This window comes from Podarcis tiliguerta, assembly GCF_965153285.1.
Source record: "Podarcis tiliguerta genome assembly, chromosome: 2".
Classification (NCBI taxonomy): Eukaryota; Metazoa; Chordata; class Lepidosauria; order Squamata; family Lacertidae; genus Podarcis; species Podarcis tiliguerta.
Genome location: NC_139535.1, coordinates 31,825,062 through 31,838,413, shown reverse-complemented (window position 1 = coordinate 31,838,413; position 13,352 = coordinate 31,825,062).

Below are 13,352 nucleotides of genomic sequence, written 5' to 3'. Positions count from 1 at the left end.
CCATTTTCTGCATGCTGAAAACAGATCTTTAATGGGTGATAACTGCTGTGAATAGTTTAACAATTACGTCTAGGGTCTAGGAACACCAGGAATAAAATTCAACCCTTTCAAGTGATATTTCAGACTTCGTGTCTGGAAAAAAAAGTCAAATTAAACAAATTTTTTGGGGGGGAAACTACAGTTTAATTAAAGCTTTTGAACTGATTTTTGTCCACAGTGACATAATACTGCTAAAGATGTTCATTGTTATTGTTATAAGATCAATAATTCAAGTCTGGAATGAATACTGCACAGAATGGGGTATGTTTCATTATAGAAGAAACAATTTGGACCAGAGATGGTTTTGTCACAATGTGTTCATTTCAGTTGTATATGTCAGACAAAACTAGAGCACTTTTGGCAAGGTAGATTAATGTTTCAACACACATGAACCATGTGGATTAATGTTTCAACACATATGGTTTTTCATCTTTCAACTTATAATTGGTACTGCCAGGTTACTTGGCTTTTCCATATTTTCAGAATCAGGCAGCCCTTGTAATCTTTTGCTCATTTCACGTGTACTACAAAGGTGCAAGCATAGATTGAGTGTATTTGTATGTAGCGATAAACCATGATAATTATTGGAACAAAGCCTAGAGCCTGTTCAAGTCTTGCACAGATATCTGGGTTTTCGCGGGATGTGGAAAGCCCAAAATATCTTTGTCAGCTTTGTGCATGGCCAGCTCACCCGTGAGGCAAGGTGAGGCGACTGCCTCAGGCAGCAGGAGCCACAGGTGCAGCATAGCCTGATGCAGACTATTTATTTATTTGATTTGATTTCTATACTGCCCTTCGTCAAAAGATCTCATGGCGGTTCGCAAGATAAGCACACAAGAGAAAAGCACAAATAAGTAGTTAAAGCGGAAACAACAAAACAATACCCCCCAATACATCTAAAAGGCTGTAGAATATTAATCACTCAAAGATCTTAAACCCATCCTTGTTGCTTATGTAGCTCTTTACGCACCCCTTCTTCTCTAGCGGGGAAGGGAGCTGCCATTTTGTGGTTCGTCCCTGGCTGTGTGGAGTTTCCACACAGAAAGTGTTCTCTATGGAAATTGCACAGATCACTGTGTAGCCCTTTCCACCGGCAATTGCTGAATTGCATTTCTGCTAAGAAGGGGCAGAGCAATCCAAACTCCTATTGTGTTGGGCTGGAAGTGGTGGTGGATTGGGTCCACCCAGCCCTGCCAACCTCCTTTGGCCTTCTACCAGCCCAGAAATCTGTGGGAGGGTAAAAATACCACACCAGCTAGGTTTTCTAGCGGTGGGGAATAAGCCAGTGTGGAGTTTCTTTGGATCCGGAGCCGGCCCTGTTGTTGTAACAGCATTTGGCCCAGTTCCAGGCTGGATTGCTGCATCAGCCTTTGGGTGGTGCAGGAATCAATCCTGCAAATGAGGTGGTGATCCTGTTTGTTCTGGGGTGTGTGCATGCTAAAATTGTTGTCTAACTCTCTCTTTTGAAAGTGATTGCTCCATAACTTGAGAAAAAGAGGAATGTGCTTGATGCTGGCTTGTCAAGGGGAGCAAATGGAGCAGAGGGCACAGGGATATTTTCCCTCATGGGGTGCATGATAGCATGGCAATTGTATGACTGCTTAATTTTGGCTTCCATAGAAACTCACTTCCCCCTCCCACACTGAACAAATATTTTGACACAAGAGATACAATTTTGCTGCCATTGCTCAGGTTAAAACTTTATTAGATAAGGTCAGGAATTTCTTTGACAAGAGAGCGTAAGTGGAATAACAATACAGTTGTATATCTGACTGAAAGGCTAATGGGAAAGATCTTGGCACTCCAGAGTGAAGTAAATGTCATATCCCAACAGTTTACTCCATGTACCATTTAGGTCATGTTGTGCTTTTTAATATCTCTCTTTAATTATATTTAGCATTGTAAGCAGCTTTTAGGAGGGATTATTTTCTTGCCTTGGTGGTCCCAACCCGAGCAGAACATTTTATGATTGTTGAACAATTACACAATTAATTGCTTGATGCGATTAGCAATTGTGCTGCTAGGGAGATGGGCAAATGATTTTGTTTTGCTTTTTGTTTTGCTATGAAGCTTAATTGAAGGTTGGTCCCAAGGTGTATTGTAGTTTCTGCCTTGTTTGCTTCTAGATGTCAAGAGGAGAGAACCTTGTTCATGTTGCAGAGGCAGCTGAACCAGAGCATTTCAATGTGTTGATATTTTTTACCTACGGTTCCCATCTGCCAAAACAACTTTTCTTGCTTTGATTTTTCTCTCTTTCTTTCTCTCCAAGCCATCAAATCAGCAGTAGGAGTGCAGCACCATTCCATCAACTTTGGATCAACTGTGGTGAGGACAGGTTTCTCAAGTTCCCTTTGGCGTTGGAGAATTGTTAGAGGTATCGGTTGGTTGCTCAAGAGCAATCAGGCAATATGTCTCAGAAGTGTGTTCTAAAGCTTTCTTATTAGTGATAAAAACCTTTAGAATGCAGAGCGCCTGTATTCCGTGTCTTGCTCATTCTGAGCAGTGGGCGGTCCTTAAACCTTCCCCAGCAGAGTAGTTTCTTGACGCCCAGTCTGCGCGTCCCTTCTCTGCGCGGAAGCTTTCTGTGCAAGGAAGGCTTGGGTAACGGGCGACCTCCCTCCTCCCCGCTTTGCTCCGGAAATGTGTCCTGGCACCGCCTTGCCTCCTCCGCCCCCAGCTTCTCCTCTCCACTAGAGGCGTGGCTACCTTCCTCCACTGAGGAAGTGCTGCTTCTTCGGGGGCTCTCTGTAATCCATCCAGCTTTTCCCCTCTTGCCCCTGAACCGATGGCAGTTCCCTGACAGGAATGCTTAGCACAACAAGGGATAGATGCGCCTGTCCAATTCAATCTTTCTCTGTTACTCACTTGCACAATCTTAATTTCAATCCACTGCATTCTTGGATCAATATGAATCCAAATGAATTTAAATTCTTTAAATACAGCATGATGCATTCACCAGCATGTCTACCAAAACTATATAGGCCTAATGTATATAGTTTTATCCTGTTTTCCCCTAATACAATGCATATTTATAACCATCTATGCCCCTAATGCAGAGGTTTTCAACCTTTTTGAGTCTACGGCTCCCTTGACTAGCTACATTCTTTCTACGTCTCCCCTATGGAGAAACGTGCTCCAAGCCTCAAAAGCCCAGTCATGTCACCCCTTGCCTGCAGAGCCGGCAGCCCCTCAGCTCTTTTCAGATACCTTCCCTTGTGGAGTGTTCTCTCAGACTCCTCTCCCCTTTCCACGGGAGTCCTCTGGGCAGCAGCCACCACTGCCCCAGTCTCTGAGCCACACACCCCTCCCCAAAGAGGTGCCTCCTCACGACGCCCCCAGGGGCCTGGGAAGAAGTCTTAGCGGCCCAACGAGACTGGCCAAAGAAGAATGTGAGACCAGCATCTCACCTTGGGAGGCAGCAGTGGCAAGCAGCAATTGCCACTGGGCCTGCATGGTGGAAAGATTCCCCTCTGGAGCCAGGCACTCAGCTCCCAGGCAGGCATTTCACACAGCAAGCTCAAGAAAGCCCAGCACAGTGCCTGCCCGCCTGCCTGGCCTCCCACTTGTTGGTTATTTTCCAACAGCAAGAGTTGGTGGACTGGCTCAGCTCCCTTATCCATTTGCTTGTCCACTCTGAGGCCACCTCAGCTCCTGGCAACCAGCATCCTCTGGCTAGCCCCAGAGGCAGCATTTGCCTGGGGAGCTTGTAGTCAGGGCTGCTGCAACGAACAGTCACACAAACTTTTGGGAGGCAGAGATGCAGAGGGCATCCGATGACGGAGGGAAGGAAGAAGGGACAGAGACCAGTGTTGCCTGTGGCACCCCTGACCATCATTCAAGGCACACCAGGGTGCCATAGCACACTGGTTGAAAAACCCTGCCCTAATATATCTATTTTTGTCCACAACTTTTGGTTGGAGGAGGACAGCACAAAATTCAAAGAAAGACCACAACAGTTCAGGTCATGTATTGCTTTGGGAAATAGGAATTAGGGAGCTTCTCATTAAATTGTGAACCAAGCTGAATCTCTCCCCTGTGCCAAGTGAATTCTTCCCAATTGTTCAGCTTCCTATGGAAGCAATATGAAGTACCTGTAGAGAGAAATGGCAAAAATGTTGAGACAAAGGCAGAAAGGAAATGAATCTTTTCTGTTTCGTTTCTCTTAATCTCTCTCAGAAGCATGTGCATTCGGTTTTTTTATTTCTTGTTCTTTGTACATGTTGCTGCATCCCATTCCATTTTCTGAGCAGTCTGAGATTCCAGGGATTCCAGGCGCTTACCCAGGGTTTCCTTTGGGAAATGAGGCACAGTGGAGGCTGTGGTGTCTTTATGATATATGGTTTATTTACACATATGTACAACCTGAGCCTATGATGGAGGGGTTTCCAGCATTACACTCCAAGAAAGTCTTGCGTTCTCCATAGGCATAGTTCTGGATTCAAACAGAAATGGGCCATGGCTCTCTCTCTTCATCTGGCTGACTTTTACAAACTGCAACTTTTTCCTTCAGCTGACATCACAGCCAACTGCAATCCTAAACTCTACTGTGCTTCATCTCTGCTAACTATCGCAAAGCTCAGGGAGAGACCCCTCCCATTTTCCATCTGGCACAGAGTCCCCTCTCTTTGGCTCTCCTAATGGCCCGTTACCTCCCCTTTGTCTTTGGTTCATGGCTGAGCTTCCGGGCAATTTCCTGAACACAGGAAGTTTGGTGGGCTTGTATTTTAACATGTTACTAAATCCAGTGTCTGGCAGCCAATTTTAAAACTACAAGCATCCATTACATTCTATCACGAATCAGACCCAGAAATTTAGGGGAATCCACCCACAAACCTTGGCATCCACAACTCATAACAATATATTTTGAAGCATAATCTGTTGCCTGAAGCCCAGTTAAGATTTTCCAAATGTTGCAGTCAAAAATAAAACAAAGGTGGGCTTGTTTGTAAAGCGAACATGTGCAAGACCTCTGCCCAGATTAACAACAGGAGGAATTACTCTTCTTTAATGAGGTGTAAATTTTTGCCAGAGGCAACATTTCAGATTTTAGTAAAAAAGGCCAAAGAGAGCTGGTGGGATGTAGAATTCAACGAAGCCCCCAAGCCGGCCGATGGATATCCTCAAGGTAGAATTGCTAATGCAAAGCAACAACCCTTCACCCCACAAAACTGTACTTATAATAAGCTGTCTTTTTCTATTAGAAAAAAAAAATCCACATAAGAACAGTAACAGTATACTAAGAATAGAGAAGATTTTGGGTTGGATCAAGACATCCCCTTCTGCAAATGGAAGAGTTCATTCCACTCACAGAAGGGACTTTAAGCCAGTTAAGGCTTTCAATGGGGAAGGGAGGGGGGAATTTTAACAAGTCCCTTTCCTCCTGCAGCCTCCCACACAACTTACTGCACTGTTCTGCATGGTCTCCCAAACCTCAAGTGTATATTTCAGTAGTATAAGTGTCTGTAGGGAGGAGAAAATTGTGAAAATTGCTCCCTGACTTGCTCCAGTGAAAGCATCCAGTTAGCAAATTTCCACTCATTATGTAATGCTTGCTTGTATCCAGACTTACTAGGAGTGAATCTGTGCATGTGTGAGTATCTATGCAGTTTTGTACATATTGATTGGAGAACTGCATTTCAAAATTTGGAGAGGTGTGGATTTCAAAGGATTACTGTGTTTCCGGTTGCACATTAATAATAATAATAATAATAATAATAATAATAATAATAATTTATATCCCACCTTCCCCAGCCGAAGCCGGGCTCAGGGTGGCTAACAACAATAAAATAGTACAACATTCTAAAATCATTTCATTATAAAATTAATTCAACTCAGATTGGTGGCTCAACTCAAATTGTTTCAGAAAGTGCAAATTTTCTTGGTTTTTTCCCTTACCTTATCTTTTTGTCCTTTTGATTTTATTTGTTCCAGATATTATTTTGCAAATTAAGTGTGAATTAAGAAAGTTTGCCTTTAAATGCAAACAATCCTATTTCCCCCACATCTCTAATTGGTGGTGCCACTGTAGTTGCATAAGCGATGGAATCACAGCTGAAACTTCAGCAGCAGAAGGAATGATTCCAAAGCCAACAAGTCTAGTTGAAAGAGAATGCTGTACCTGTGTCTTCTGTTGTCTTGTGTGTCTTGGAAACAGGCTAATCCAAAATAATTCCTGTAGAGAGCCTCTGAAACCCAGCTTCCACAGGGACAAAAAAATGGTTGATCTTGTGCAGGCTTCCTCAACCTTGGCCTTCCAGATGTTTTTGGTCTACAGCTCCCATGATCCCTAGCTAGGAGGACCAGTGGTCAGGGATGATGGGAATTGTAGTCTCAAAACATCTGGAGGGCCGAGGTTGAGGAAACCTGATCTTGTGCATGCACTGTGGGTTGAGAGGGAAGCCATGGGGATGATATACATTTTGCCAATGCATTGGTCCTTGTTTTCTTGTGCACTGAAATTCTGAAGTGATGCATACTGACATCCTTTTCCAATGAGTGATCATAAAATTTAATCAAATTGTTTGAGTACCTTGCTCGGCTGCTGATATAATAACAAATCGGAACCATATGGAGGCAACAAAAGGTAACCGAAACCCCACAAATGGTGATTAATCCACCCAATCTGCCACCCGTAAACCAATTAGTGCTCCATGTTTCACAGCAGGAAGCCTCATCCAGAAAAAAGGGGGAAAGGAAAGTCTCCATAATTCAGTTGACAGCACATTTTCTTCTCAAGTGAAAATGTGTTAACTGCTCTTCACACCTTAACTACATTTTTGTAGGTATCTGAAAACTGTGCCAAAAAAATCCCTCAAAAATTTCATTAAAAAAGTTTCTGACCAGTTTTTTTATGAAGCCCTGCTAGCTTTCACAACAATAGTGCCAAGCGTATTTTCCCAGGGAGAGCGTTCCACAGAGGGGGAATCCAACACTGGATCTTGGATGAAGTACACAGAGAAGGTCCTTTGATGAACGCCCTGTAGAGTCTGGAACTCAATCTAGAAAATCAAACTTGTCCAAGAGAGTCTGCACTTGGTTTGTGGCCACCTGATCACCCTGCCAGGGAAAGAGAGATTTCTAAAAAGTTGTAAAAGTTTTCAGTTAATCCAGATAAAATCCTCCACATAGCAAACTTAAATATGTTAATATATATGCACTCACTCTAAATCTAGAAGGATTCCGTTTAATAAGGATATGGATTTAATACATTTAAGATGGATTCTGTTGTCTAAAACACAGGGAATGATGCTACTTTTATTACTACTTTTTAAATAAAAAAATCCTTTTTATTGACTTTTTTAAGTATCGTAAGAAAAAAATTCATGTGCTCATAAGCACAACAAACAAAAATAGACAACAATTTCCAAGCATTGGTGCTTGTTCTGTTTTACGGGTTCTGGCATTCTGCATCTGCAGCATTTGGCAGCAGCCCTATCTCTTTCTTTGTCTGTCCTGTATCATTGTGATTCAGTTTGTTATTCAGTATTAGGGGAAAGGCCATAGCTCAGTGTTAGAGCATCTGCTTTGCTTGCAGAGGGTCCCAAGTTCAATCCCTGGCCTCTCCAGGTAGGGCTCAACTGTTGTAATGCCTCTAGGTGGATTTGCTACAGATGAAGAGCTTCACAGATAGATGAGGACTATTGGGAGCTGGGGCAGGAGTGTAAGTGATGGTAATATCCCTCTCACCTTGCTCCCTTTTCAAAACAATGGTTCCTCCTCAGTAGTAAAGGGACTTACTTTTGAGTGGACCTGCATAGGCTTACGCTGATATATATGAGCAGAAAGCAATCCTCATTGTAAAGATTTGTTGAAAATGAGTGTTGGGACTAGCAAATAGAGCTCACTTTCAGACTCTGTGACTTTCATATTGATCGGTTAGGAGGGGGAAATCTATGCCAATGAGCCTAACGGGGCAGATTGATCAAAAGAAAAATGGACAGATAGTTGTTTTTATTATTATTCCCTCCCACCTTTAACAAATGTGATTCATTAGAAAACTGAAAAGTAGATAAATGACAAAATATGTTTTTAATGATGCTTTCTTGAGGCTAAATGCAATTCTGACCACCACCACCCCAGTCAGAGCTATAAGCGAATCAGATCAGCTTTGCAAAAAGCATTTTGAAGCAGTAGAATGTGGGGCAGACAGAGAGGACTATTCTTCATGCCCCACTTCATGTCAAGAAGTCAGTAGCCTCTCAGGGTGTTGTTGACACCTTGACTAGGCTCATTTCTGATGTGAAGTGATTTTATGGCCAGGTGTAAATCTAGGTGTAGACTAAATTTAGTAATTAGGAAATAAGTCTATAGGAAATGGCAAGCTGCAGACAGCAGGAGTCAAAAGCAGGAGAAAAATGTATTGGAAAGGGAAAACAGGAGTCAAAAGCAAGAGAAAGCAAGGCAATCCTATATATATTATTATATTATATTATATTATATTATATTATATTATATTATATTATATTATATTATATTATATTATTATATTATAATCAAATTATATTATATTATATCAGATTATATTATTAATTATGGCTGAGAAGGGCATAATATGCTGCAATTGAAAGATGTGTGGGATAGAGGTTTTGAGTTTCATTAAATACCCTTCATAATTTCAGCATTACTTTTGCGTAACTATTAGAGGCGGTGCAGGGAATTTCCCGGAAATAAATAGACTCTCCTCCCTTCAACCTATATTCTTTATTTGCAAACCATATCATACCGTCCAACATTTCTCTAATGAAAATAGAGATACCCTGCCGGAGGTGAGAGTTCACGAGGCCCTCATTCTACCAGTTTGCCACCAGGCCTGTGCGCCTCTTTCCTGGCTCAGGTTGGCAGCAGCCACTAAGGAAGCCACCATCGCTGCTTCCCCTTCCTGCATCGTTCCGGCTGCCCAGATTCTGAAGTTTGTGAGTAGCAGCAGGGCTGAGAGAACTAGAGAAGGCAGTGGCGGGGGACTCCTGACAAGAGACCTGGGTGGCGGCAGTAGTTTTCGGGAGCCACACTGGGACTGGAGCTGCTAGAGCCCATCGTGTGCCCAGAGCTGCCCCTCTGCCTTGGGTGGGTGGGGGGTAAGCAGGTGATTTCCCCCCCAAGCCCAACAACTCATGGCAATTGCCCCAAAAGAGAAGCTCAACAACTTCTTGAAATATGGCAATCCTAGCTGGGGGGATTTTCATTGGGATCACAGGTGGGAAAGGAGCATTACACTTCCTCTCCCCATACATTAGGGTCCCAATCCCAAATGCCTTCCATGCTTGCAAGTAAATAAAATGAACTATTGATGTCATTGAATGCTACACATTTAATGTTATGGGTAGTTAGGTCCTAAGATTTGCATAGAAGTGACTGAGAGGGTATTCTCCAAGGTGAGCTCAGTTTATTGTCCAAGACAAGACTAAGGAGACTAATTTTGCTCCCCTACAATAGTTTGGTCTGTTGATCTGTTGCCATGACCCAGTTAGAAGAAAAACAACCAGTTTGATCCTTTAATTGGGCAAGAGCTAAGGAGTGTTAGAACCATCGCCTTGTTCTCTGACAGTGACACACAAGAAGTCAGCAACAAGGTTAACAAAAAAAGAGTACTATTTGGAATGGCTTCATTCCTAGGCTATTAGCTTGGTAAATTAGAATGCAAGGCTCAGTCCTAACCCTTAGTTCTGCGAGATACCATCTATTTCCCAATGTCTACGCAGTTATAACCTTTTCACGAAAAAGGACCACCTCTATAGAATCCTAGCCCAAAGAAAATTCATATCTCTATTTACATTATCTCAGTGCCGTACTTAATATGCTATGTGCAGTGTCTACATAAGAAGCAGAAATTGCAAAATAATGTACTTCTTTCCTAAAAGAAGTAAGGCACAGAGAGATTATTAGTGTGAGATGCAGTCCAAGGTCATGCTGACAATCCTGGCATGGGGGAACAGGGATTGCCCAGATATGTGCATGGCAGGACTCAAGGCTACCTATTGACAGACATTTGTTTGTTGTGGTATCTGTGCAATTTGTGCAGTATGTTCATGCCTTGTTCATTCCGTATGCACTGTGTGAGTACAAGAGTAATTTTATTTTCATAAGGGAGGAAAATGTGTCATTTTCATTTAGACTTTAAAAAATATTTAAAAAATGGATATGCTTTGATTTACATTTATTAAATGATTTAAAATTATGCCTCTTAAATGCTTCATTGATTAAATTGCTGAAAATGCAAGGGGAGAAAAAAATACTTCTGCTGGCATTTCTGCTAACAACCATTTGCCACCTCAACTTATAAAAGTACCTGAAGAATCCAGATTGCACTCGTATATTTCTTCAGCTGTCAAAATATTCATTTATAAATATGAATGCGCTTGTTCTGAGAGCTGTGATTGAAATGCAGCTCCATTTTAGCAAACATAATTTTAGTATTCATTTGTTAAACCAACTTTCTGAATTCTCAAAAAAAACGTGTGTAGAAAATGGAGTAGAAACCACTTCACTCTTCCGTGGAAGCAAATACCTGATTTTTTTAAGGCAGAAAAATGTATCAGTGGAAAAATAAATGCACTGCTATGTTTTGTTCATCCAAACTATTTGTATTTACAGACTAAAGATCCTTAACCTGGACTTAGAAGATAGTAATACACAGGAATCATATATATTTAGAAACAAAGATAAACATTGCTTATAAGGAGCAACCTTTACTTTATTTTGCCAAAAGCTCCACTCATATGGAAACTCCAGCACTGGGTTTTCATCTATTCATGTTGTGTGTCTTCTTGTAAAAGTCAATATGTCACTATTTTCTGTATGTCAGTATGAAGGCTGATTGGAGTGTTGACTTTAAAGACAGGTCAAAAAGTCATAGAGAAGAAAAGCAACAACCTTTACTAGAATGGAATGATGCTAAATGTCACAGAACAAAAGATTTAGATGCAATTTGGTGAAGTGACATGCAAAAATGTTTAGACGGCAATGCTTACAGGACATGCTTTAAATCATGTCAGACTTGAGGCTAACATTGCTACCCTGCAAAAATCACACCCAACACTGAATGCACAACTAGGCCATGCACTAATATATAGTGTTGTTAATTGAAGACTTTTAAAAAATCAGCATTCCGTCTATTTATGAAGACTGAAGAAAAGATTGGCAGCACAGAGTCAATGGTATTATGCTTCCAAAGAGTGCCTGGTCCAAGCAAACCAGACCTTTCAATTTGCTTTCACGTCTTGGCTGTGACCCAATAGCAAATTCAACTATTATCTTTCACTACACCTCATTTTTGTCCTTGAAGTTGACTTAGTCCTTTTCAGCAACACCTGAACTGTCACCTGACAGATGGCCAATACAGATACAAGCCATAATTAGAACACTGATCCTTGATCTGTCTGGTTCACTGCGTGGAATATAGTATTTTAAAACCATATAGTATTTTAAAACCACTGCAAATCCTTGACCGGCAAATTGAGAATCTCCCCCCCCCCCTGCCCGTTGTGGTTTGATCAACGCCTTCATGCCATTATTTAGATTTTTTGGTTTTTTTGGTCCACTGATACAATTATGTTGAGAATATATTACATTGTGTTTAGAAAATAGAGAAGACAGCTGTTTACTTTTATTATAAGCCTATTCGTAACATGATAATTGTATCCACATATTTGAAACTACAAATATACATAATAATAAAGGTAAAGGTAAAGGACCCCTGACAGTTAAGTCCAGTCGTGAACGACTCTGGGGTTGCGGCACTCATCTCACTTTATTGGCCGAGGGAGCTGACGTTTGTCTGCAGACAGTTTTTTCGGGTCATGTAGCCAGCATGACTAAGCCGCTTCTGGCGAAACCAGAGCAGTGCACAGAAACTCCATTTACATTCCCGCCGGAGCAACACCTATTTATCTACTTGCCCTTTGATGTGCTTTTGAACAGCTAGGTTGGCGGGAGCTGGGACTGAACAACGGGAGTTCACCCTGTTGCGGGGATTCGAACCACCGACCTTCCAATCAGCAAGCCCAAGGCTTAGTGGTTTACACCACAGTGCCACCTGCATCCCGCATACATTATAATAAGAGAAGATAAAGTGTTGGGATATACTTGGAGCACTGTGTCCAGTTCTGGGCACCACAATTTAAGAAGGATATTGACAAAATGGAGGAGGGCAACCAAGATGATCAAGGCTCTGGAAACAAAGTCTTAGGAGGCATGGTTGAGGGTGGACACTCCCTCAATGGAGGTTTTCAAGCAGAGTTTAGACATGCATGATCTAGTTGAGATTCCTGCATTGCAGGGGATTGGACTAGATGACCCTCGCTGTACCTTCCAGTGCTATAATTCTAATGTTCTATGGGTTTCTCTTAGCCATGGTAGATAATTTGTTTGTGTGCAAGTGCTTAACAGAGCAAACATGATCTCAGGGTGTTGGCTATTGCATGCCTAAATTTCCAACTCTAGGCCAATGAATCATAAGCCTGAACTGCTGACACGCCCTGCCCCTACAGATCCCTTGTCACCCCAGGGATGCTGCTGTCAGGAGGCCAGGTCTATGGCGCTGTCCTCCCTGTTGGTCTCCCATCTAGGCACTAACCTCACCAGACCTGCTTAGTTTTAGCAAAGTTTCCAAATCAGGTCTCTCTGACCATACCCTTAAATCTAACCATAATAGACTGTTACAGCCAATACATAAAGGAGTCCTGTGTCACCTTAAAGACATGAGGGAAGGTTACTAGATGTCCCCGTTTCCCTGGGACAGTCCCCAGATTTATAAATCAGTCCCATGACAAAATCCTCTTTAGTAGGAAGTTGAAAAGTGTCCTCGGATTCATTGAAAAAATCTAGTAACCTTAACTTACGGTCTCTAGTCTATGAGCTTTATGCCACACAATACACCTGTTGATTCTTAAACTGATATCTGTTAGATAGACCAATGTAAATGTGAATTATGCAATACCATTTGAATGCAGATATTTCAAAGCTAGTTTTCAGAATTCTGGAAAAGTTTAGCTAATTTGGAGAGACAACTGCAATTATGCAAGATATTGTGCTGTGTACTCACATTTTTAAGTGGTATATTTTAAGGAAGAATATGTGCAATGTATTACCATAAATTTAATTTACTTTGTGAAACAAAATGCAAATCAATGTACCTAAACTGTAGGAACTTTATACTTGACTGTGTTGTGTTGCTACAGCTGAGAGTTAACCGACTTAATATGGTAATAGATGCAGGAGTAAACAAATTCAGATACACATTCTGTGCTAGACTCAGAAAGCATAGTTTGATAGCATTGTTTTTCATCCTGCCCATTCTAAGTAGGCTGTATTTTTGC